At 45.6% G+C, this 24,802-nt stretch overlaps 1 protein-coding gene across 3 annotated transcripts in view; it reads left to right on the plus strand.

Annotated features, from left to right (window-relative positions):
• Positions 1-1,688: 1,688 nt before the first annotated feature.
• Positions 1,689-24,802, plus strand: part of Ninl (ninein like) — a 68,729-nt gene continuing 45,615 nt past the window's right edge. For 2 of the 3 annotated variants that reach the window (XM_085697254.2, XM_048453256.3), the window contains exon 1: positions 1,689-1,843. The gene's annotated coding sequence lies outside the window, so the exon portion shown is untranslated. Of the gene's footprint in view, positions 1,844-2,198; positions 2,665-24,802 lie in introns of those variants that run through there. The other variant, XM_085697255.2, reaches the window with a different exon arrangement.

The raw sequence follows: 24,802 nt of genomic DNA on the forward strand, positions 1-24,802 counted from the left end.
CCCCCCATGCTCACTGAGTAAATTGATTAAATCACCTTTAGAAATCAAACAAATAAAATGGTCACAAAAAGAAGACCCACCAGGATGTGATGCGGTTGGGATGTGTGAATTAGACTAAGAAGTATAAGAACGAGAGACAAGATTGACTCAGATTTTTTCCTGAACAAATCTCAAGTGGATGGTTCAGACATTGGTATTTTTAAATTTTAAATTGTCATATGGAGGGCCTTATTCCCCTCACATGAGAGTTGGAACAGGTTTGTCTCCCACATATTACCAGCTTGGTTCTAGTCTGTGGTACTGTTGAAGCAATAGACCCTAACACTAAATCTTCTGGTCATTGAGGGGGTTGCCCTGAAGGGATTCTGCCACTACCCCCACATCCCAGCTTTGATGTGGTGTGAACTAAAACCTCTAAAGTTGAAAGCCCAAAGAAACCCTTTTTCTTCATAAGTTTTATCTCAACTATTTGCTGTAGACAAAGAAAATGGAGCAACATACCCTGTTTCTCTCTGGCTCGGAGCCACTGCCGTGATGGCTGATTTTGGTTGCTGACTTGACCGGATGGATCATTTAGTTCATCTCCCTACAATGGGTATTTTTCGCAACTCCACTTCACAGATGAAGGAAGTGAAGATCCTAAAGACCATATAACTGGATGGTAAAAGTCCAACATTCAGTAAATGGCATGGTGATTCTCACTAATACCAAGCTTGTTCTCTAACAGTACATGAAAATCCAGAGTGTAAGGAGATAGAGAAAACATATAGTCTTTTTAAAAAATATTTTAAAAGCTTTAATATTGTGTGAATGTGTGTGTGCATGATACTTGCATGAGTGTGTGTGTGTGTGTGTGTGTGTGTGTGTGTCTAGAGGAGCATTACCACAGTGTGTGTGTTCTGAAGAAAGCTCTGTGGAGTCAATGTATGTGTATGGGTGTTTTGCTTGCGTGTATGTCTATGCACCACATGCACGCCTGGTGACTGAGGAGTCCAGAAGAGAGCATTGGATCCCTTGGAACTGGAATTACAGATGTTTGTAAGCTGCCATGTGGGTACTGGGAATTGAACTTGGGTCCTCAGGAAGACCAGCCGGTGTTCTTCACTGCTGAGCCAACTCTCCAGCACCTTCTATCACCTTTTCATGGGTTTGGGGATTGAACTCGGATCATCAGGCTTGCAAGGCAAGTGTCTTTATGCTCCAAGTCATCTCCCCAGTCCCAATAAAACACATTCTTCACAGTAGTAACTATGGCACAACGCAATTGGGATCCTCATATTACAATCTAGAGGGAATCAGGGTCCTGGCTATATGTCTCACAGCTACACCACTGCCACAGGGTGTGCATAGCTGTCCAGTCCATCACTGTCTGGGACAAGTTATGACACATTAAACGGGAAATAGCCAAAGTATGGATGATCAGAGTATGGAATGGGCTTTTTACAGAACCCTGGCTGCCTTCCACTCTGTAGAATTTTCCACCTGAAAGGACTTAAATAACTTGTTTTTTTATGACACCCTATTTTCCAGAGCCTAGCTTTTTTACTGTATCCTCTTCTTCCTAACCAACTAGGCCCCTTGGTCCAGCTCCGCCTGCTTCCTTGCCCCGCCCCTAAGGCTCCGCCCTTTGACACCGCCCCTCCCCTTCCCTGGGGAGGCCCCGCGAGAACGAGGGGGCGGTGCCCGGAGGCCTTGGGAGCCCAAGGGAGCGCAGCGGGCGCCGGACACAAAGAGCGGCCGAGAGACGCGCGACTGGGGAGCCCACCCGGATCGCTTTGCAATAGGCTCCCGGCGTCCACATCGCGGACTCAACGCGCGGAGAGCGGAGCCTCCCACTCCCCAGGTGAGTAGGGCGTGGAGATAGGAGCTGAGGGGAGGGGAGCCGAGCGGGACCGAAGGATGCCGAAGAGGGCCGAGCGGGGCCGAAGAGGGCCGAGTGGGGCCGCGGTGGTCGGCATCATGCTGCAGCCAGAACGTAGCGGAGCGGATACCTGGAATGCGGGCGCGTGCTCGGGAAGGCACACCGGAGTCCCGCTTTTCTGGGGCGCTCTTGGACCGGGAGGGATGGTCTGTACCGAACTCGGCGTGGGGTGCAGCCGCTGCCCCAAACTTTGACGAACTCGGAGCGCGTGTTGCATGGGCGGACCGCGCTTCCCGCCCTCGTCCTCTTAACGAGGGGAACGGGAGCGGGAGGCAAGCCCGGCCTGGGTTCGTGCCCACCAGTGCCCCTGGAAAAGCTGGGGACCGTGCTTGATTGGGAGCACCTGCTAGAGTTGTTACTGCGCGTCGGTCTCTCCTGTGCCTCGTGAAGACGTCCTTGTGATTATCAGTTTGCACTCAGTTGTTGAAAACTGGGACACCTCTCTGGGGCGGAGTAGCCTGTTGCATCTGTGTCAAGGTCGTCCCTGGCTGCGCACCCGTTCTGCTACTTGGCTGTGCACTTCCAAGACCGGTCTATCAGTATAGAGTGGCAGTGATCCCGTGTTGGAGTTCAGTCTAGTTGTCTTTTGAGTTCACAGATCCCACGGTGGGAGTCCAATTCGTGGTTTCTTGCGCGCGCACACAAACTGTCAGCTGTCTCTGCTACAAGATTTAGTCAAGCTTTGGAACCGGAGAGGCGGTCCTGAGAGGCCCCATGCAGAGGTCAACTGTTGCACACTGCAGGTAGCTGAGAGGGATTGTGAAGATGTGTCTTCTTAGAGGCTTTTGGCTGAGATTTCCAGGTTCTTGATATGGATTTACACTACTTTTGAAGGGGGGGGGAGAAGAAAAGATAGAAAGAAAATGGGTTTGTTCAACAGAACACTAAGCCAAGCAGTTTATGAACTGTTCAAGAACAGGTGTGTATGAGAAGGAACATGCCGGTGGAAGCGGTTACGGCAGCAGCCAGCTTGCCCGCCGTGTTTGTTTTACAGTAGTGGCTTAAACTACTACAGATCAGGCTAAGTGAAGGTGGCCCTAATGAGAACGGGAAAAAACCCTATCAGGGATGTCATTCCTGTAACCTTGTAATGATTGTTACGTCCTAGTTTAAGGAATCGCTGATGTTATCAGTCTGATCTGCTAGTTTTGTAAGAGTTTTTGCACGCAGTTTGGTGTCATGTGTAATGTTTACTTTTAGGGGTGCTGGGGATGGAACCCATGGTCTCAGGAATGCCAAGCTCTACTTCTGAACCACATCCCCAGCCCAGTAACAATAACAAGGATAAACAGCTCTTATTCGTTCATGTATTTACTGTAACTACTTCTGTCCTGACTTTAGTTTTCTCTTCAGAAAGATTCTTGTAAGACAGCATGCCCTGCTGTGCTGGCAGCAGCCTCAAGCATCTTGTGTGTGGAACTTGTTGAGGGGCCACTCAGGCCTCTATTAATCATCAATATCTGAGCTAGTGTATGTGCACTCAGTGATGTTAGCATAGTCATGAAACTGGTAAATGACTCACTTAGCAGTGTGTGTCCTCATCATTAGCAACACCAGTCTTCATATGGTAAAGAAAAGTAGGCTCTCTCTGTTACATAAATGGAGAGTCAGTAAAAATTGGAGGAGGATACCGCAACCCACCCTCCAAAAGTTTGGGGTGGCGGTTACAGCCCACTCTGAGTTTGGTACTGATCACCATTCCTGGTCCAAGAGCACCCCAAAAAATGTTGGAACACTGGTGTGGCTTCCCAAGTGGTTTTTTGTTTTGTTTTTCGAAACAAGGTTTCTTTGTGTAACAACCCTAACTGTCCTGGCGCTTGCTCTGGAGACCAGGCTAACCTCAAACTGATACTTGCTCTAGAGACCAGGCTGGCCTCAAACTCACAGAGATCTGCCTGCTTCTCCTTCCCTAGGGCTGGGATTAAAGGCACGCACCACCCCACCACCTGGCTTGCCCCAACACTGCTGATACTGCTTTTTTCTTTTCTTTCTTTTTTCAGAATGAGAAAATAGTAAAGCCTTCTCCAAAAACTTGAATGTGTCATAAGATGTTACAACACTGACTTAGATAGAAAAAGAACACTTGCTAAAGGAAAAGTTAGGATTTAAGTTTTAAAGATTTGTGTAAACTTATAGAAAATGCGCTACTCATTTTACTTTGCAGTTTGAAGACATGCCAGGACATGGGTGGCCTGGGGTCATATGCTGATAGCCAGGTGTAAATCCCTTAGAATTTGCATCTTTAGGAGCGTTCAGCAGAATTCTAACAGTAAAGTATGGGTTTGGCTGTCATTTAGTGAGTGGCACACTCTAAATTTTCAAGATAATACATGTGACATTTGAGACTCGAAACGCTTGAGGACCCCGCCTGAGCGCCTTCTGCCTAGCGTGGGTACCTGCCTTTGAGTAATACCATGGCTAGGTAGCTGTTAGCTACCTATCCTTTTCCAGGCTCAGTAAAGATCTAGAGGCAGGATATAAAATCTGGGGCACCGTCCTGGCCTCACACCCGAACTCAAAGTTTCCTGGCCTGGAAGAGATCTCTGTGTGCTTTGCTACTTTTCTGCTCATCACTGTTTGAGTGGCAGTGACTCTGGGTTTGGGTTTAACTCAGTCCTTGGCCTCAAATATGAATTAGAAATTCAGGCTCAGTGCCAGAAATTTGGTTATTCACAGCAGGAGGTCAAAACTTTGGATCCTACTCTACCTGGAGCTGTTGGAGGGTGACTGCAGTTGCTCCCACCCCCATCCTCCTGGGTGACCTTGAGCCAACATGTTCTGACAGCTGAAGTCTTCCAGGAACTGATGGACCACGCGGAGGCTATCTCCCATTTGCGGGACGTATCTCTAGCCCTGCACTTTCCTTTCTCTCTGGTATGGACTCACCTGCCCGGACTTAAGTGATGGAGAGCCAGTGAGACTTCTTCTTTCCCAAGGGCCGGTGTGTGGTCTCCCTTGCATTCAAGTCATGTTTTGTTTCTCGACGAAACCAGAATCCTCTACATAATTTTGATCGCTCAAGTTTGAAAAGAGTGCTGGTGTGTATTGCATTTTTTTTGTGCATTGTTTTGTACTCATTAGAGAAAAATGGTGTTTTCTTGTTTTCTTTTTTGTCTGATGTGCTACAGTCTCAGAGATCCCAGTTACCTTATTTGGGGATCTGCTTCATGGAATAAGCAATGATTTTGATATGTTGGGAGTTTCACTAAGGGGAGGGTCACTGTCTTTTAGGAAAATCAAAAGCTCTGGGTTTTAAGTCTCGTAAGAGTTTTGCACATTCAGATGTATGTCAGTTAAGTTGTTTTAGCTGCCAGTGACCGGAAACCTAGTGTAGTACAGTGCAAACAAATCGGGAGGTGGACAAGACTTCAAGGCGTCAGTGGTAGCTGAGGTACTTGAACTTGAGTTACTCTCTTGCTCCTCTGTGCATAGCAGTATGCAGGGTAGATGTAAAGGTGCATCATTTCTGCAAAGAGAGTTGACCTCCGTGACTGTCTTTAAGAACAAGGAGTTTGGTTGTCTGCACATGCGCACACTCGCACATTCGCACAGATAATAAAATCAATCTTGAAACAAAGAGTGGAATCTAGTCCGTTGGAACTGTCAGCAGCGGTGGGAGCTACAACTCAGGGTTGTGCCATTCAGCCCAAGGATTCTCAAGGCCCACGTGTTTGTGGGTGTGAGTGCTGAGTCCTGCAGGGCTTGACCTTGGAGACCTGGCTGGGGGATTTGGTGGGAATGAAGGACCGGCAGACAAAGCTGTGATTGGGTGGGATGTGCTCACTCTGAAGGAAACACCTCCTACGGTCAATAAGGAGGAGGGATTAGCTAGTCTCAGTAGGTGGTCGCTGTCTGGGAGCAGTTGTCCTGGGGGAACGGGAGGAAGCCGTGGTTTCCAGATTTTGCACACACTGGCCAGTCTTTCCTAAACCCTTGGGCTAGGGGGAAGGCTTTGTTATTCCTTTGTTATTCCTCTGAGTGTCACCCGGGTAAGACTTTGCTTTCATATTTCTGAGTTATTAGGGTCTTTGACAAGGCTGTGCCCATGTCAATAATACACATTCACCTAGGACTTCATCTATTCTCTCTCTCTCTCTCTCTCTCTCTCTCTCTCTCTCTGTGTGTGTGTGTGTGTGTGTGTGTGTGTGTGTGTGTGTGTGTTTCTCAACAAAAGTTTCAGGATGATCAGAGTAAAGCAGTTAGTGTTGATGAATCAGAAAGACAAGACACACATGAAGAGTCTAGATGTAGAGGAACACACAGAAGTGCCCCAGTAGCAGCTGCATATGTGATTGAGGAGCTTGATTCTGCAACTAAATTAGACATTAGAGAGAGATGTGCTGGTATGGCCCTCTTTCTTTCTTTCTTTCTTTCTTTCTTTCTTTCTTTCTTTCTTTCTTCTTTCTTTCTCTTTTATTTTCTTTTATTTGCTTTTCTTTTTCTCTTTTTCTTTTTTAGGCTTTTTGAGACAGGATTTCTCTGCAGCTTTGGAGCTTGTGCTGGAACTAGCTTTTGTAGACCAGGCTAACCTCAAACTCACAGAGACCCGTCTGCCTCTGCCTCCCGAGTGCTGGGATTAAAGATGTGTGCCACCACTGCCCGGTTATGGCCCTTTTTCTTATTCCATAGGAATCTGTCTTTGAAGGGAAGACTTTCCTAGGTACGATGTGCTACCTTGTGCCTGGAGAAGGGAGAGCTAGTAGAGATGAAGCATGGGTCACAGGGAGGCTTACCTGTGTTCCGAGGAATGTGGATTGCAGGCATGGCCCACTAGCTGCTTCAGCGGTATTGTTTGTGCAGTTTCTGATCCAGTGGAGCACGGCTCTTTGCAGGTGGCTTAGTCAGTTATGTCAAAATTCTTTGTGTCACTCGGCAAAAGACAGAAATTAGGACCAGGAGAGAAGGAGGGGGGGCTTGCCCTTGTATCTCAAGGGTTTTCTGGTTTTCCTGGATGACAACCCCTAGATGTGGGGTAGGTCCTGTGCTTGGAGGCAGGATGCTGTGGAAGCATGGGAGAAACAGACTTCGGATACCTGGTTCTTGGTGGACTTGTGTAAGCCTCATTGCAGGAGTAGTGGGTGAGCTGTATCAGGCCCTATGTATGGCCTGATTGTGAATCTGTCAGAAATAGAGCCTGGGTTGCTGAGAATTTGGGGCTAAAGTTTAGAGAGAAAGTGTATGTATGTGTGAAATCCCTGAGAATAAGGGATTTCAAGGGCTCAGTCATAGATGGGACATCTATGGCACCTCCTCTCTCCCTCAGGGTTCCGGGAACATTTCCCAGGATGATGCAGAGAGAGTGTAAGAGCCGGGTAATGGGGAGGAACGCCGCGAAGTGCTGTCTTCTGGACTTGACATGGCTGCTGCACTCACCAGCTCAACAGCAGCCATGGTTAGCTGTGTAAGCTAATCCTGCCCAGTTCTGGCAAAGATGGGGAGTACTGTCTGGGTCCCATCCCTTACCCGGAGTTACTGACAGCTGATAGTTACTAGAGGAGTGAGAATCATTCTGTCCTGAGCTTGTGGGCACTGGTGGATTTCTCATGATTCACTGAGTGACTCCACACCCATACACAGGTGGGCAGCACTGGTAGGGAGCTCAGAAATCCCTGACTGAAGTCTTGAACAAATGTGTGTTGTTAATATAGGCCTAGCTTCATAAGGATCCCATAGGGTCCCCTGGAGCTCAGAGAGGTGGTAAAGCTCTCCTCGGGGTGCTAGTGTGAGTGTTGGCAGTGTGTGCAGAAAATACCCACTCTCGCTTTCTCCCCCACCCATTCTTGCATCTGAAGACTGCCCTCCTACTAAGATTAACTAAATTTGTCTCCTTGGTTGAGCTGTGTAAACTCTGCCTCCTTGTTTATCTGTACGTAATAACCCAGCTCCTGTGCAGCCATGTGCTTTGGTCCCACTTCTCTGTTAACTCTATCTAATAATCTTGTCAAACTTCTGGGGTGCTGAGGTTTCTTCAGCAGAGAGCCCAGTTCCCTCGACCCCAGCTTCCTGTCTGTGTGCGTGTGTTTATCTTATTCCCTTGCTGCCCCAGCCAAGTCCCTGGAACTGTGCATGAATGCGGCAGTAATTGGACTTTTAGTAGGTTAACAAACAAACAAAAGGAAATTAAGTGGAAAGGGACCAAATTAGGGAGGATTTGGGGGAAGTTGGAAGGGAGAAATGGAAGGTGGGTCTGATCATGTTTCATTTTATACAAGTACAAAATCCTCAAGATTAAAGAAAAAGTATTAACATTTTGAAAGCGTCTGCCCTCCATTCACAGTGATCCACAGTCTATGACTCAGAAAAGCCCCTTGTATCCCTCTTATTCCACAATGGGCCTTCCTTATGATAGCATTTTTGAATTTGGGGCTAACCTCAATTGATGTTTTATCTTCGCACCCATCAGATTTTGACTCTATTTTTCTTTGTCATTTGCCGTAGAATTAGTGATCTCTTAGGTTTCTGTGAAGGGCAGTGTCTTTCTGTGGTTCAGGGTCTAAAGAGCAGGGGAAGATGACGCTCCTCAGAGGAGCATCAGGTGTAAACATTTTCTGTCTCATGCCAACATCTGTGCCCAGTCTGGTCTCCTGCCTTGACTGGTTCACCCTTCACTTCCTACACACACGGATACTTTAGAGTTCTGGTTTCTGCCCGAGGTCTTCAACCAGACATGCCCCTGTATAGATTTGCCGAAGGATGGGGTCATGTTGAACGAATGCTTTAGCATGTGACATAATTGTGCAAATAGCACAGAGAGTAGGTACGCAAACTAAACCCACTGTGGTGCCACTGGGATCCACGTTGAATATGCAATTTTTCTTAGCTAGGTCCTCCTGCCTCAGCCTCCTGTGCTGAGTTTGGCTCAGCTCATTTCTTGGAATAACTGGAATCCACCTTCCTGAGCCTCAGTTGCCCCGTTTGTCAAGAGAAAATGGTTCCCAAGATAATGGATGAGGTAGCCTCAAGTTCTGACTTCTAGGACTTTTGATCGGAGTGCTTCTAAAAAGAGTCTTTTGAGTCAGAGTGAGAGAATGCCAGTGCACAGTAGGCCAACAGCTGTGTGAGCTTCTCTCTGAACCAGGTATGCGCCTGAGCCGTTCTGCTTCCTGGCTCTCGGCATTCCTTCCCAGTTCCTTTTCCTTGCTCACTACAAGTTCCTGGCGAGTTTATTTTCACTGGGTAATTTACTCCTGGCCTCAAGGAGCAGGTCCGTTGTGCCGTATTTACAGTGTCCCTTGGTCTGCTGTCTCTCCCTGGGCCTCCTGCCACTGCAGTGCTCGGAACTTCTGTAGTTGCTTTAGACATTGAGGCCCTGTGTGTGTCGCTGCCATGTTTCCAGCCCAAGTCTCATTTTTAGCGGTTCTGGATTCCTGCTTGGCTAAGGGGAAACTTTGCATCAGCCCAAGATTATAACTCGTTAGGTTATTTTGTTTGGCATGTCTTTTAAATAGCTACAGTAGAGAAATCAGTGATCTCCTCCGTGTCTGGTTTCTTGAATGGTTGTGTGTCTGCATTTAGGATAACCAGTTTGGGGCAATTCTGAATCCCTTGGTGCCTTCCAGTTATTGGTGTTGACCTTCACAGCAGGTCCATTCTTTAGAAGTAGAAATCCAAAATAGTATTTCTGTCCAGATTCTCTGGACTGTTTATGTGCAGAGATTAAACAAAACAGTCAACACTGTGTTGTGCCTCAGGCTCCCCGTTGCATGACTGGAATTTCAGATAGGAAAGAGTAATTAGGAGAAGCGTGTGTGTACGTGAACTTTCCTGGGGCTTTCTGGTGAGGTTTTTTCGGTTTTCTGAGACAAGGTTTCTCTGTATAACTACCCTGCCTGTCCTGGAATTCACTCTGTAGACCAGGCTGGCCTTGAACTCATAGAGATCCGCCTGTCTCTGCTTCTCAAGTGCTGGGGTTAAAGGCATGCACCACTACTACCCTGCCTGATTAGATTTTTATAGATTATACTATTTTATTCTCTTACTTCCTTTATAGCTAACGTGAAAAAACATTACACCTGGGTTCTGGTGAAGAGAAAGCATCTTACTGGGATTGGGGTGTGAAGTGCTTGGTTGAAACTTTTTCTTAATTTGGTGAACTATTGACATTAATGGCCTTTCCCTGTAGTTAGGGGTACTAATACAGATTCTTGCATGGTATTAAGACTTTCTATTTGGTAGGAAAATGAAAGAAATAACGTTCTCATCTATTTTGGATGTGAAATCCCTGTGCTTCATAGAAACAGTTTTAAAATGTTGTATTTTACATACACAAGTGTTTCGCCTGCTGCACCAGTCTTGTGCTTGGTGCCATGGAGGCCGAAAGAGGGCACTGAATCCTCTGGAACTTGAGGTACAGGTATTGTAAGCCACTATGTGGATGCTGGGAATAGAATCTGGGTCCTCTGTAAGAGCACCCAGTGTCTTAACTCCTGAGCCGTCTCTCCAGCCCCGAAACATTTTTTAGGTACGAAAAAATTCTTGATGTGTTTGTGCACTGTTGGTAGGAATGAGGAACTATTTTTTTTTATGTTGGTTTTGTAACTGGAGTTAGGACTCATTTAATCAGCTCTATGGCCTCGTTGCCAAGACCCATATTTGTCACCACTGGAAAAGTCCAGCCACTGGAGGGGCCAGTTGTTCGGGCAAGGAAAAAGATTTATGTGGGAAGTTAGTGTGTTGGCTACTTTTCTGTCAACTTGACATGAGCTAGAGTTATCTGAAAAGAGGAAACCTCAATTGAGAAAATGCCTCCATAAGATCTGACTGTAAGCGTTTTTTAAATTAGTAATTGATGGGGGAGGGCCCAGCCCGTTATGGATGGTGCCTTTCCTGAGCTGGTGGTCCAGGGTTCTATAAGAAAACAGGTAGAGCAAGCCAGTAAGCAGCGCCCCTTCATGACCTCTGCATCAGCTCCTGGCTCCAGGTTCCTGCCCTAGTTGAGCTTCTGCCCTGACTTCCTTCAATGTGGAATTAATTGTAAGCCAAATAAACCCTTTCCTCCCAAACTTGCTTTTGGTCATGATCTCGTCACAGCAATAGAAGCCCTAGCTAGGACAGTTATCATGGCCACCTTGCTGGCGTATTAATGGCACAAGGCCTGCAGAGGGAGTCAGGAAGGTGGGCTGGCACAGGGTGCCTAGAAACTTTGGGAACTCTGCTATTCTGACACCAGACAGGGCTGCTCTCTCTAAGTCATGGGGGTTCTGGTCTCTGTGAATGTAAAGAAAAGTTTCTGATAGAAAGTTTTAGAGCTCACATCTTTTTGGCTCCTTTTCTCTGGATTGGTTCCAGTACAGTTACAAAAAGCTTCATTTTCCCATCAGGAGAAGATAACTGAAGGCTACTTCTTTCTGAAGGACAGGGGAGGCAGAGACAAGCAACTTCCTGTCGAGGACATGGGAGGTCTGTAAAGGCAACTTCTTCAATAAGATAGTAAGATGCAGCTTTTCATTGTACAGTCCGAGGATCATCTACAGCAAAGCCAGTGGGAAAACAGTGTGTGGAAGAGGCGTGTGTGTGTGTGTGTGTGTGTGTGTGTGTGTGTGCGCGCGCGCACGCGTGTGTGTGCGTGTTGATGATAATATCAATGGTGCGTGTGTGAATGTAGAGGCCAGAGGAGGACATTGGGTGGCTGGCTCTACCTGCCATTTTATTCCCTTAGAGCAGGGTTTCTCACTGAACCTAGAGCTCAGTGGTGATTTGCTGATTTATCCCTAGCTAGACTGGTTGGCAGTGAACCCCAGAACCCTGGCTGTGCTTTTGGGCTACACCTAGCTTTCATGTGGGTGCCGGGCACCTCAGTTCAGGTCCTTGTGTTTGCAGAGCTAAGGTTCTCACCCACCAAAGCATCTCCCCAGCCGGTGAACAGTCTCTAAGTCAACTGAAGGTTTTCTCTGCGACAACCTTGGACAAATTGCTTGCCTCTCTAGGCCTCAGTTTCTTCACCTGTCAGTTGGGAACAGTCTTGGTGACTCATGAGACTCGATGCATCAGTGCTTAGGAATGTGTCCAGGATATTCATGCTTAAGAAATGTTTTGTTTATCAAAGGTTATTTAGCAAGTGTTCCACCAAGTTTCAGTTTACTGAGGGGAAACCCCAGGACCTGCATGCTGAGAGGCAAGTGTTCAGAAACTCAACCTTTAAAGTCACTTGACTAAAACAAAATGAAACAAACTACTGAGAATGGCAAGATATGTAGAAACTTAGGTCATTTAGGGAAAAGACTTTATGTTTTTCTCATCTTGTGTTTGGGGCCCTTGAGAAATTAACTCCTTATTCTTGGAGTTAATTTCCTTTTACTGGATTAAAAAAATTATTTTAAAGATTTATTTATTAATTATGTATAGTGTTTTGCCAGCATGTATGCTGCAGGTCAGAAGAGGGCACCAGATCTCATTACAAATGGTTGTAAGTCACCATGTGGTTGCTGGGAATTGAACTCGGGACCTCTGGAAGAGCAGTCAGTGCTCTTAACCCCTGAGCCATCTCTCCAGCCTGAGAAGGGGAATCTGGTTTTGTTTTGTTTTGTTCTTTGAGATAGGGTTTATCTGTATAGCTTTGGAGCCTGTCCTAGAACTCAGTCTTGTAGACCAGGCTGGCCTCTAAAATTTTTTTTGATGTGTGTGAATGTTTTGCTGGCATGTGTGCCTGTGAACCACATGGTTGCAATACCTCTGGAAGCCAGAAGAGGGCATTATATCCCCAGCACTGAGTTATAGACAGTTGTCAGCTGCCGTGTGGGTGCTGGGAATTGAACCTGAGTCCTCTGGAAGGGCAGTCAGTGCTCTTAACTGCTGTGCCATCTTTCCAGCCCCAGGGCTCCTTTTTTTTTTAATAATGTGGGTTTTTTTAAGATTATAATTACATCATGTATGCGTGTTTGTGTGCATGCATAACATCTCAGATCACTTTATCTGTTTTAAAGACTGGGTGGCTTCTCAACTTGTGAATTTAAGTCACGCCTCTTCCCTCTGTCACCTCCGTGCTGCTGCTGAGCCATCAGGTGAGGTTTTAGTTTCAGACACTTGGCATTCAGTTTGGAACTTCCATCTGGTCCTTTTAACATAGCTTGTTTCTCTGCCAAGATTCCTGGTGTGCATGCTTCCATGCAGAACCTTTTCCTCCGCACTGCTGAGCGGCCACAGTAGCCACTTGATTCAACCTCTGGATCTTCTGATAAGTTCTCTGAATGTGTTTCTCTTGTGTTTTTTTGTTTGTTTGGTTTTGTTTTTTGTTTTATTTGTTTGTTTAGTTGGTTGGTTTTGGTTTTAGTCTTCCGAGACTGGGTTTCTCTGTAGCTTTGGAGCCTGTCCTGGAACTTGCTCTATAGAGCAGGCTGGCCTGGAATTCACAGAGATCCACCTGCCTCTGCCTCCTGAATCCTGGGATTGGAGGTGTGCACTACCACCGCCCAGCTGAGAGTGGTTTTTTTTGTTTGTTTTTTGACTTTGCACTTCTGTGACGTATTTTGAATTACTTCTTGATTTGTGAAATGAGCAGCACAGATGTTGTGGGTTCTCTTCGTATTTCATGGCAAACACTGATTTTTACCGTCACCGGGAAGGCGGCCCCAGCTTGAAAGCCGCCTGCTGGCAGCAGCCTAAGGCTCAGTCCGGTTTTCTTAGTGGCGTGGTGGGAGCTGCTCCGCACATGCAAGGTTTAGGGCCGTCTAAAGATTTAGGCAAAATTCATCCATAGGACGTGAGTCTTTCTCTCCGTGGGTTGCAATGTGTTAGTATTCTCCCTTTTTCAGTTGCTATATTTAGCTGTTAGTCTGTTTTGAGTTATTATGAGAGAATGCTTGAGGCTGTTCTTTCTTTCTTTTTTTTTTTAAGAATAGAAGTTTGTCTTGCTCATAGTGTTGGTGGCTATAAGTTCAACCTTGATGACTTTACCACTTAAACCTCTGGTGAGGGCATCCTGGTAGTGATATCATAATAGTAGGTGCCAGTGTAGAAGAGATCAACATGTTAAGACCGAAAGAGAGATTTAAAGGGACCAGGCTCACTTGTAAAAGTTTACTCTTTCAGGGACCTGCTGGGGGTCTCACTAGAACTACACTAATGTCCTTTGGTGGCATATCCCTGTGAACTGTTGTCCCTACACTAGGTCCTGCCTTTTAGTAGCTCTGCCACCTCCCAACACTGCCCTACTTTGTACAAAACTTCCGCATGTGACCTTCCGGTGGGCACATTCAAACATACCCAACTGACCAAAGTCCAGACTTTTGACTTTTTTAGTTACCAAAATTGTTTAAGCCATCCCCTCCCTCCTTTCCTCCCCCCTATTTTTAAATATTTATTTAATTTAATTTTGTGTATATGGGTGTTTTGCCTGCGTGTATGTATGTACACCACCTGTATGCCATGTTAGTTATAGTACCCCAAGGATTTAGTTTGACATGAGGTATACAGTGGGTGCTCAGGAAATACCCATCGGTGAGTGAATGCTTTGTATTTTGCTTCTCCTGGCCCTTTTTAAAGCTTGAGACAGGATCTGGCTGTTTTGCTCCTGGGTTCCAGTGATTTCTTTGCATCAGCTCACCAGGTAACTGAGAGTTCCGGTGCAAGCAGACTGCATCGGCCTTTCTGTCTAGAGCATGGCTCTCTGTGGCTCATGTGCACACGGTGCTGTACCTGGTCGCTTACCCCAGCGAGTTACAAAGTTACAGCGCACTGCTGATCTTTTATGCTCCTGCCCAGCAGAGCATTCTCTTCATCTGAAGGTGAATTGACAGTTAAGTGCTCTGTGGCCCTGGGTCATCAGGCTGGGGAGCCCTGTGGACTTGGTTCACTCATATGAAAGAAGCACCCTGGATTCGACTGTCTCTGTGGCTCAGTGCAAATCATCGCAGATAGTCATCTCTATAGGATGAGATGGCTGAGGTCTCTTGAGACAGATACTGCTTACTGGTAATTGCTGGAAACTAAAAATAATGCAAAACATAAGGCCCTGGAGAATAATACAAGGCCTTGGAAACAAAACGACTTTGTAGAGCAAAGCCGGCGTTGTGAGCCCGTGACTTGCTTCTGGTGCATGATCTGGGGAAGAGCACAGTGAGTGGCCAGAGCCTTCTGTTCTATGAAATGGGGTCACAGCTGTCTCTACATTTTACTGCCTTGTGTTGCAGCTCTCAAAACTGCGTGTTCAGGATACTCAGTACCTCTGTCTACCTGCTTAGAGCTGTCCCTCAAGATGTTTCTAAAGCTCTCTGGGAAGCATAGAGCTAGAAACATATTCTCCCCTGTGCCCTCAGCCCTCAGCAGCCAGTTACATCTGCCTTCTAGGCAAGGGAGTGGACAGTCACAGCTTCCTGAGTCCTGCATAGGTCCTGCTGATAGCTGAGGTGAGGGTTATTAACTGTTTTTGTTGTTATCCACATGGAAGGAAGGGCCATGGATCTCTGCCTGCCTGATGAGGGGAGGGCCAGAAACTCAGGTAGCAAGCTGCAAGCCTTCGCATGCCTGGTGCTCACAGAGGCCAGAAGAGGGCATTGGATTTCTTGGAATTGGCTACAGATGGTTGTGATCCACCGTATGAGTGCTGAGAACTGAACCCGGGTCCTCTGCAAGAGTAGCCAGTGTTCTTAACTGCTGAGCTGGGTCAGTTGTGGAAATTGCTAACTATATAAAGATGTGTTGTTACATTTGTTTCTGTTGTGGAATATTACTTTAACTGTGTAAAGATGTGTTACATTGTTTATTCCACATTTGTTTAATTATGTAAAGATGTGTTGCTGTTTCACTTTGCTTACCTAAGGCACCTGATTGGTCTAATTAAAAGCTGACTGGCCAATAGATAGGCAGTAACGGGATAGGTCGGGTTGGCAGGCAGAGAATAAATAGGAGGAGAAATCTAAGTTAGAGAAGAATGAGAATAGAGAGAATGAGGAGAAAGAGACAGATGCCTGGGGCCGGCCAGACAGTTACCAGCCAGCAGACAGAGTAAAAACAGCCCTGAGATAAAATGTAGATGAAGAGAAATCTGGCTGAGCGGTGGTGGCGCAGGCCTTTAATCCCAGCACTTTAATCCCAGGCAGAGGCAGGAGGATCTCTGAGTTTGAGGTCAGCCTGGTCTACAGAGTAAGTTCCAGGTCAGGCTCCAAGGCCACACAGAGAAATCTTGTCTCAAGAAACCAAACAAAAAAGTTACAAGAGCTAGCAGGAAACGAATATAAGATAAGGCCAAGCATTCCTAACTAATATTAAGTCTCCATGTCATGATTTGGGAGCTAGTTGGTGACCTAAAAGGAAAAGCCTGCTACACGTGTCTCCTGCTCTGCCCCCTCATTTTTGAAACAGGGTTTTTCTTTCCTTGACTCCAGCTCCCAAGTGCAGGAATTACACGCTCGAGACTGGGTTTCCATCAGTGTCCAGCTGTGTGAATGTGGGGACCCTCTCAGTGCCCCTGTGACTATCGCTCACTTCCAGAATCCTGTGTTTTGCTTACCTTAGGTGCTTTCTTGAGGAGGCTCTTCTTTGTATTTTGCTCTTTGTGTTTTGTCCAGTGACTATAATGGTGGCTAATACTTACGATATGGTCCAGGGTATCGGCTTTATCCGCTATTCCTTTCCCTAAAGACCGCTCTCTAACTCCCTGTTCACCCTATCTCCATCACATCCTGGAAATGAGTGTTCCTAGCTAAGGGGGACATTATAATATTTAATAAATAGTATATATCCCCAACCTGGACAAAATTTGATGGTTGGCCAACAGGAGAAGCCGGGAATCAGAGTTCCTTGATAGGAGCCGTGTCTGCAGAGGCTGATTTATTAGACCCCTAGTGATGTGGAAAGGCTGCAGTGTTGCAGGCCCAGAGCCTGGCTATAATGTATCTCGGGCTGTCTTGAAGCCACTAAATGGCCATTCCTTGCCTCTCTCTCGCAGACTTAACATCCTGTGACTAGCAGATAAAGCATTCTGGAGTGTAATGGCTTAACAAAACCCTGCTCTTCCAGCAAGAAAGGGGTAGGAGCGTTGCAGGATCCAAGGCCCATTGCAGAGTTCTTCCATCTTGCCATGACCTGCCTACCTGATGTGCCCACCAGTATATTTAAAAAGTGTCTTGATTCATGGCTTTGTCCCCTTGACTATAAAAATTAGGATGTTGCTACCTCTTTGGAATATGCTATTTGGGGAGACCCCAGTCTGTATTCCTAGGACATGATCACTCACATTGGGCTTTAGAATAAACCAGGTCTTTTATTCCTTTGAGATGAGAGCTGTTGCTTTCATCGACAGCAGTCTTCATCTGAGAAAGGGTCACTTTGATTGGATTACAGACCCCTGTGATTTTGAGATGTATTCAGTTGTGTGTGTGTGTGTGTGTGTGTGTGTGTTTCATAAAACTTTATAAAAGGTTAGGATTTTCTTTGGTCAGGCACTGATTTACAGTGTACAAGGTTTGTGATATAATTCAAATATAAACTTAGACTTGTATCTTCATTTATGGCATCTTAAAGCATGTGTGTGTGGATTATATGAAACTGAAGTGGCAGAGTGACATTCTCTCTTCAAGGCTGTGTGTCTGAGTACGTTGCCAAGGCTGGCCTTGAACGTCTGGATGTAAGTGGTCCTCCCACATCTGCCTTCCAGGTAGCTATGAGCTATGGGGGTATGCTGCCATGCATGGATGATTAACCTTTGAATTCTAATTAAGGAAGAAAAAAAAGTTAAATATAAGGTAGTTCGTTATACCATGCCTTGTGATTTCCAGGAGAAATGTCACTTTCCAAGGGAATGCCTATAAATATTGAGGTCAAAAGAGATGCTTTTTTAAGACATTTGAAAGAAATTTTACAGTCTTTGAAGTACGCCTCAACCCCGCGTCACGGAGTACTAGCTGTTGCTTTTGTCACAGTGGGATCTCCTGGATGTGCTGTCAGCATCTTTCCCTCCTCTGGGTGGGAGTTATGAGTGTACTTGCTTTATAAACATCCCTAGAGTTTAGAAACATGTTCATCTCATGCTGGGCTCCCCCCTCCCCCAGCTCTGCCTGGAAGCGTCACTTGCTTCTCTAAAGCCCTTGCTGTGGTCTGCCTCAGCTGCTCTGGGGAGTGTTACGTGTGAATTCCTTGCATCTTTCAGGGACTGGGCATTTGAGCCTCCCACACAAAGGAGCATCTCCCTCAGTCTTTCTGCTCTGACCTTTCTGTCTGAAGGCAGGATTGCTGGACCCAGAAGCATCATGGATGAGGTCAGAGCCACATCCTGTCCCATGTGTGTCCCTCTGAGTGACTCACCCCCCCCCACTGCCATCCTGGTGGAGAAAACCTATGACAGACCATGTTCCCCACCCAGGTTCCTGGGTGATACATGCCTGTGTTTGATTTAAAAGAATAAGGAGTTACCAGATTCCAGTGCTCTAGTTCACAGCATAGGCTAGTGCTGACCTAGCCTTTTATTTTAGGCTAACTCCTGTCTCCTCTGGACTTTAGAAGAAATTATTTTGCTTTACTCTGGGAAATGACTACAGTTATTATTTCTTTACTTCATTTTCCTTTTTTTTTCATTTTCCTTTTTTTTTTTTTGAGATAGAGTCTCATGCAGCTCAAGTTGGCCTCAAACTTGCTGTATAGCCTAGGATAACCTTGATCTGCCACCATCTATGAGTGCTGGGGTTACAGGCATGTGCCGCCACCATCACACCCAGTATGTATGTGCTGCTGGTGATTGAACCCCAGGCCTCATACATGCCAAGGAAATACTCGAGACACTGAGCCATATCCACAACCCCTATTTTTCTTTACAATTGTCTTGAGTAGTGAAGGAAATCGGAAAATGGCTTTTTCTGTGTCACCCAACAGCTGTTAGAGATGCCAAAGCACAGAGGAGAGAGGATACCAATGACAGTGCCTCAGTGCCCCCAGCCCTGGCAGAGACCACTGTTGGCCCGTGCATGGCAGTGCATGGGCCCTGTTTAAAATGCCACTTCTCCAACCCTTGCTTTAGATCCCATTCGTCTTTTCTAGTAACATTTTGAAGCCACTTAAGATTTTTTTGTGTGTGTGTTTAAGGTTTTTCGAGACAGGGTTTCTCTGTAGCTTTGGAGCCTGTCCTGGAACTAGCACTTATAGACCAGGCTGGCCTCAAACTCACAGAGATCCGCCTGCCTCTGCCTCCCGAGTGCTGGGATTAAAGACGTGCGCCACCACCGTCTGGCGTCACTTAAGATTTTTACATAAACAAATCTAGAAAATGGCTTTCAGTATAGTGGGGTTTGGAATGGGAAGTCGAGACTGAGCTGCTGTGAGGATTCCTGAGACACTCGGGACCTTGCTGGTGCAGGGCTGACTCCACTGGGTATCATTTACTGACTCAGACTCCGCTCATCCATGCTCATCGTAGAGCAGGAGCTGTTGATCTTCACAGAGGAGCCGAGCCATCAGAGTTACAAGAATGACCATTTCGTACTGTGTACACACCTGTTATAATTCTAACACTCAGTGGAATCATTGCAAGTTCAAGGCCAGCTAGAGCCACAACTATAGTGTAAGACCTGGTCTCAAAATGGCAAACAAACAAACTGTAAACCAAGTAAACAAACAAAACAACAAATAATGGCTACTGGGAATTCCTCTCCGACTCCTTTCCTGCTTGATCATCGCCCCCATTTCTCAACCTGAACACACCTTGGAGAGCGGATCTTTTCAGAGCTTCATCCGCCCAAAGAGGGCATTTCTAGACTTGGCTGTTTACCAGTCAGAATCAGCAGGCCTCATGGCCCCTTGGGTTCTCTGGTAGCCGAGTCATCTCGCGGTGCCAGCAGGACTGGAACCCAGGCCCTGGAGTACACGTGTGCTTTTGACTCAGGGTGAAGCTCCGATGGACTCACACAGCAGAGGGTTCTGTATTACTGCTCCGCCAGTAGGTTTTTGACTTGAGAGGGAAGAAGGGGGAAAATGAGAAAAGGTTTATGGGAAATCACTTCCTGTGTTCTCCCTTCGCATCTGTTAGGTGGATCCAGGTCCTTTCTGCAGATGCTGACCATCCTCTGTCAGGTCAGCATTGTGTCCATTTCCACACTGCTTGTTGTATTTCCTTTGACTGTCATGGCCTCCCTTTCTAGAGGCATGCTAGCCAGCAGATGTGTATAGCAAGCTTAGCTAGAAGCTGGTGAACATCATGAGTCCTGAAACTGACCCAAATCTGGTTTTGTACGTGTGGAAACAGTTTTCAAAACATGTTTGCTGTACTCAGGATTTAGTGAAGCTGTTTGGAAAGGATGACACAAACCGAGCTGCCTTGGAGTGCCTGTCACCCTGGCATTCAGGGCTGTCTGCTTAGTCATTGTGCAGTGTGCACAGAGGGCAGGAGTTTCTCAGAGCCCGTGTCTGCAAAGAAGAGAAAAGAATCGGATTATGCACAGAGTAACCGAGGGAAAGGAGCCATTGCCGGAGGATTCTTTGGGAGCCAGGCTTCTACTGAGCAAGTCAGTGGATGACTGACCAAGCGCTGAACCCGGGAGCTGCACTCAGCCTGCATCTTATACTCACAAGTGGTTGCTTCTAGAGCCCTGTGTAGGATCAGGCTGCTCCCTGTCCCTGTGACCTTACCGTCACCACTCCCCTAGAGCTTCAGTGGTGACAGGGCCTCAAGAAGGTGGTGTCCTGGGCACAAGACAGTCAGAAGTTTGGGTCACAGAGGTGCCTTGGATCAGGTTTGGCTTCTTCATTTGATATATCTGGAAGCCTAGGTCCAGAGAAATTAAGGTATTTGACTGAGGCCATACAGCTTCTCAGAGAGTGAACATACCAATAGTACCACTCTAGGAGTTGCAGGAAAACATCAGCCGTACTAGGCCAGGATGAAAGTTGGTGGCTGTCATCATGAGCATTGTCATGGCGGAAAGTGCGTGACTGTAAGGATCATGTGCCTCCTTGAGTCAGACATTGTAAGAACCTAGAGAAGACCTGCTGAGCAGATCCTGGAGAAGACACGGGGAGGGTGTCTGTGTGAGCCGCTGGGAGACCAGAGAGCAAGGGAGAGGGGAGTAGTCACCATTAGGCTGAGTGTGTCCCACCCAAATTCCTAAGATGAAGCTTTAATACCCTCCATACCTCAGAATCTGGCTCTTTTGGACATAGGGTCTTGGAGTAGGCAGTTATGTGAAAATGAGGTAGAACAGGAAGTACTTTGTCAGCCCTCTGGTAACACTGGAAGCATGATTTTGCACATCTAGTGATTCTCTACACACGCTCCCTGAGTGTCCTACAGTTTCATGTAGGTTGACAGGGTCTCCCAAGGGGCAGCACACTCTTGGGACAAATTGTCAGATGCCAGTTGTAAGCTCTAGGTTGTAAGCCGTGCTTATGACATGGTATACTATAAAGTTCCTCTTGACTGTGTGTCTGGGCAGCTTACAAGACTGAGACACATTTGCTTGTATTTACAGGCCTGTTATACCACAAAGGAATTCATGTTCTATACAGAGATTCTTATACATTCATACTTATTGCACTAATGTTTACAGTAGCTAAGAAATGGAATAAGCCTAGATGTCCATCAACTGATGACTGGCTAATAAAAATGTGGTACATTTGCACAATGGAAAGAAAGTTGAAATTGTGGAGTCTCCAGGTAAGTGAATGGACCTAGAACAATCATATTGAATGAAGTAATTCAAGTCCTGAAGGTCAGACTTTACACATTCTCTCGCGTATGTTAAACTGGCTTCCAACTTTTAGGTTTCTTTATTTAAACTGGAGCATCTGGAGAGAGAAAGAAGCCATGGCAGGAAGCACTGTTGGTAGTTCCTAGAGCTCTTGGTGAGTGGAGGCTATAGGGTCTCATGCACAGTGTCATGCATTTACACCAAAGAGCAAGTTTTACATCAGAATATACTGCAAACTGCATTTACGGGCCACTTTACATGTATTGACTTATATTCTTTTGAGTGTATAAACTTTAATGTATAGTGTGTAGACACATACTTCTGAAAGCCACAGATACACAGGCCAGTACATCTACTGAAAAGTACTTTAACATAGTGCCTACAGAGAGCATTAAATTAGATTTCCTGGAACTGACAATTTGGAGGTTTTGAGATACCTTGTGTGAGTGCCAGGAAATGAGTGTTTGGTCTCCATAAGAGCAGTAAATTCTATTAAGCAATGAGCCATCTTTTTTTTCAGCTTATATACTCAAACAAAATTTTTCAGGAAATACAGGAATTACAATGTGATTGCATTCTGTTTTTCAAGTGAATGATTACAGTGAATACAAAACAATCAGTAAAGAGCAGCATGTTTTCCATTTCTCTCACGTAATTAAATATTTTATGAACTACAGGTGAAAAACAAATTATCCTAAGAACCCACATACATTCATACCCAAGCAAGCAATTTGTTATAGATTAACCACATGGGCCAACAAGGTGTTCTTGTCGGGCTGGCAATGAGCCTTCTTTCTAACCCCACATACTCTAGATTTTTATAATTGAGGATAGGATGCTAATTTTTGACTTGTGGTCTTGTCAGCCTTCACCTAAATCTGTGGTCAGGATGGATCAGAGTCTAACAAGTATAGAAAGACCCAACAGTGTCAATTAAATGACATTCTTAAGTTTTCTAATGTCATAAGGCAATAGCTATTTCTGGGTATACACTATCTTGTATTTCCCCTAGGTCTTTAGTAGACAAGTGTTGTACAGAGCACTAATTATTCTTTAAACAGAGCTCATATCTACCCACTGTACATTTTAGGAATCAAATTGATCAGTCTCTTGATTCAACATCTTCGTGATTCTTTCCTGTTGATTAAATAGTTAATAAATGTCTGGGAAGGAAAAGCAAATTTGAAGTGAATCCTAAGTATCCATTTTTTACATTTTGAATTTATTTAGGCATTTGTTTATAGATATAGTTTCATTACATAGCTTGGCCTGGCATGCAACTTGCTCTGTAGGCCACAAATTGTGCTAGGAAAATTGGATATCTAACGTAGAAGAGTGAAACCAGATCTCTATCTCTCTGCTTGCCTACAAGTCAACTCCAGAGAGACCAAAGACCTTAATCTAGGACCTGATACTCTGAAATTGCTGTTAGAAAAAGTAGGGAAAACTCATCAAGGTAGAAACAGCTAAGAATTTTGTTACTTGGACTCTGTTTGCTCAGATTTGGCCAACCGTTGACAGATGCGCTATCATAAAATTAAAAAGCTCTGTCCAGCAAAGAAAACAGTTAACTGAGTGAATAGATGCCTGCGGAATGGGAGACAGTCATTGCTAGCTGTGTATCTGACAGAAGTTTAGCATTTAGAATATACATAGAACTTAAAACGGAACATGAAGGAAACAACCCTGTCAAAAAGGGCTAAGGAGTCTGGAGTGATGGCCCCATTAGTGAAGTATTTGCAAGGCGAACCAATAGTGTAAAAATGGACTCTGACGGCTGAGCAGTGCTGAGGATGAAGCTGGCTACTGAAGGCAAGAGCTCCAGATATGGTGTGTGACTGGGTTCTGGACCCCAGCTGGAATGGCTCCCTTTGGCCTTTTAGTTCATAGTAAGCAGATTTGTAGGGGCTTGTCTTGTCTCCTATTACAGGGGACCCCAGGTCCCACAGAGGAGCTGCACTCTTGTGGCTCCTGTACTCCCCCAGGTCTTTGATATTCAGTGGGGTCTTGAGGACAGAGATCAGAGTCCCTTGGCACTGCAAACCAGCACTGGCTGCCTCTGCCTCCAGAGAACTTCCCTGTCCTGTAGAGTGAATGCCAAGGGTGACTGGCTAGGGCAGATCCAGTGCTTTTGGAAGCAGGCTTTGCTCCTGTGTGAACAGAATTTAGCTTCCCCTGGTAGCAGTGCTTACGCTTGAGTTTCAAATGAAGCTTGACAGCACCAGCACCTTTGAGACTCCTCCTTTCCATCAGAAAGCACAAACTATGAAGCACTCCAGGGGATTACTACCCCATTTTGCCATTAGCTGCTGAAAACCAGGCTCTTGGGTGGTCTGATGTGCAAATATCTTGCATCTGTGGAATCCTGAGGAGCATCAGATAAGGAATTGTGAGTGAAGAAGAAATGGAAGAGACTTTTGACATGCCCAGGAAAATGGTGTTTATTGTTGACAACAAACTGTTTTGCTGCAGGTCTTGGTGTGTAAGTGCTTCCTTAGGAAGCGGTCTAGATGTCAAACGATTCTTCACCCAGTGAAAGTTTTCTTATATGTAATTTTAGTGTATTAAAATTAAAACCTTCCTTTTTAAACAGAAAAGGGGAAATGGTGTGGGAAGTCCTTCTGTGTATGTGTTGCTTTTATTGGTTAATGAATAAAGAAGCTGCTTTCAGTCAATGGCTTAACAGACTATAGCCAGGCTGAAAGATATATATATCTATCTTTATATATATCTATATATCTATATCTATATATCTCTATCTCTATCTCTATATCTATCTATCTATCTATCTATCTATCTATCTATCTATCTATCTATCTATCTATCTATCTATCTATATAGAGAGAAGGCGAAGTAAAAAAGAAGCCTTGGAGCTGCCAGAGGAAAAAGATGCAAGCTACTAGTTAAAACCTTGCTGGTAGGCCACAAACCTCATAGTAAAATATAAATAATAAAAATGGGTTATCCAAAGATATAAGAGCTAGCTAACAATACACTTAAATGATTAGCCAAACAGTGATTTAAATATTACAGTTTCTGTGTAGTTATTTTGAGTTGGGGCAGCCGGGGTACTAGCGAGCGGCCTCTTTCACTATTAACCAAGACACATGGCCGCCCTGTGTTTTCTTTATCATCTTTATCATTGTTGGACACTTCGATTGATTCTCCTCTTGGCCATTTTGTGGTTAATGTGTGATGAATGTGGAAGTCCAGATACCTCTTCAAGACCCTCTTCCAGTTCTTTGGACTGTATACCCAGAAAAGGCATTGC

This window comes from Myodes glareolus, chromosome 10 (genome assembly GCF_982192425.1).
Source record: "Myodes glareolus chromosome 10, mMyoGla1.1, whole genome shotgun sequence".
Lineage (NCBI taxonomy): Eukaryota > Metazoa > Chordata > Mammalia > Rodentia > Cricetidae > Myodes > Myodes glareolus.